The sequence below is a fragment of the Galeopterus variegatus genome, unplaced genomic scaffold (genome assembly GCF_000696425.1).
Source record: "Galeopterus variegatus unplaced genomic scaffold, G_variegatus-3.0.2 Scaffold1240, whole genome shotgun sequence".
Taxonomy (NCBI): Eukaryota; Metazoa; Chordata; class Mammalia; order Dermoptera; family Cynocephalidae; genus Galeopterus; species Galeopterus variegatus.
In genome coordinates, this window is record NW_007727351.1 from 320,349 (window position 1) to 322,651 (window position 2,303).

Here is a 2,303-nt window from a genome sequence, read left to right on the forward strand (position 1 = left end):
CTGGCATTTACAACAAATGGCTAATACTTTTATAACTGATTCTTATGACTTATAAATACCATACCAAAGTTACACAAAGTAATAATAATGAACATATAGCAACGTTTCCCCTTGAAAGTTCTAAGTTATAAAATAAAGCCACAAACAGTAAGCCAGAACTAATATATCTTTCCAAATGGAGCAGAATACATGGCTCAGAACCAAGCAAGTTAATTAGAACGTTGTATAGGACAGGGAATTCCCTGTATGGACACCAATCTACAGATCGTTTCTAATCCCCTGAAGAGTAAGCTGAGAGGTACTGGGGAGAGCAAACGCAGTACACTTCATGGAATAGAAACATCTAACCGTATACACAGTTCACCAGGACTTCTGTGCAGTGCAAAGTGCCATATTAAATTCAAAGAGAAAAACGTTTACTTGTGGTATACGTCAGGTTAGAATAAATATAAACATTAAACAGCACCCATACGAGGAAAAAACAAATAAAACAAAATATATATCTTCAAAAAATTTGGACATAGCGATTGTCATAGAGAGATGTGAACAATACTTGCCTCGTTAAATGTCCAAATTTAGCCAACATATGTAAGTTTCAAAATAATAGGTATTTATACAAAATACAGTCAGACTCTATCCAAACCATCCTTACAGTACGGCATTCCTCACATAAATCTATTCTATCTAGCCTATAATTTATCCAAAAAGTGGGAAGAACACTTCATGGAAGTTTATAAACTTGTTTTTGTTCCCTCTAAATTTGAATACAACAGAGAAATGATAAATAAACAAAAGGAAATTAATTTCTATGGCTATTCCCTTTCTGGAAGCTGGTAAAACATGAACAGGACACTGCGGCATCAGACACATAAAACACATGAGAGGGAGATGATATCTACACGTGCACCTTTAAATTCTCTTCTGAGGAAAAATTCTCATGGATTTAATCATAGAAGTTGTCAATCCCTGATATTTCCTCTTTTAGCAGTTTTGGTTCCAGATGTAAAGATGAACCAAAGTCAAAGGTTTTTCACTATTTCCTGCCTGAAGTATATTTGTAGATTATGCACCGAAAACAATAAACAGACATAAAGGAAGAACTTCCAACTGAACTATGCAAATGCTAACATGTTAAGTGGATTTTAAAGAACTAGACTGAACTGTAATGTAGTTCTGCAATTGTGGTGATAATATATTTTTAGATGATACTTTCACAAAACAAAACCTAGTAAGGGCAGTAAAATGATTTCACACCTAGAAGGCACTGGTACCCCCAGAAATAAGCCCAATCTAAACTGACACATTTTCTTCAATTGTTGTAGAATGTTTCTTCTTTAAATTTTCAATCCAGTGACGCAGCTTCACGGCTGGTCCCGCTTTCACCCCCATATAATTCATCATCACGTCAATCGTGAGTAGTAGCAGGGCATTCCCATCAACTTCCTACAGAGAGAAGGAAATTATACTAATTAATGCTTTCAAATTTCATCAGAAAGAGGTTACTTCTTTATATATAAGAACATATAAAACAAACAAGACAGCAGCTCATTCCAGATGTGTATTTTTGGAATATGAATCTTCTTTATGAAAACTATTAAAAATACAATTTGGACAGTGAAGCATCATTTGATAATTTATAAATTTACTTCGAATTTTAAGATCAAGAACTTTTAACCTAAAATCTTAAAAAAGTGAACTCTGTCAAACTACCTAATTTTAAAAACTGAGTGTTGAATAAAATACTAAATATCTCCAACAAAGAGGAAACGTATAAGTGGTAGAAATGAATTTCAGGCAGTCAAAGTTCTGAGCAGGGCTGGCAATGATAGTAAACCCACATCAATGCAAACTGGGAGTGTGCTATACACAGCTGTCCTTATGTTGAAACCCAATTAGTTGTCCGAGGCCAATTAGATACTAAAACGAGGTACTGATTTTCTCGCCATACAGAAAACGGTACATCGGACATGTGGCCAGTAACTTTATACGCCAGGACACACGGTCAAAATATTACTCGATAGTCACAAGGCATCCTCCTAAATGTTCTTGTTATGTTAATGGACCAACTTCTGCTGCTGAAGCACATTATTGGGTTTTCACAAATTCCAGTTTAAAAATAAAACTATACTTGAACACGTATCACTGTCTGAAAAGACCTGAAATCCCTTATGACACCACTTTTGTCCTGCAACTTCTATACGTTTCCGAGTAAGTACAACAAGAAATTTAAAGAAAAGAGAAATTAGAAAAATGTAGCCCGTGAGGTTTCTTTGTAAGCAGGAGGGTATCGGCATCACAAATGG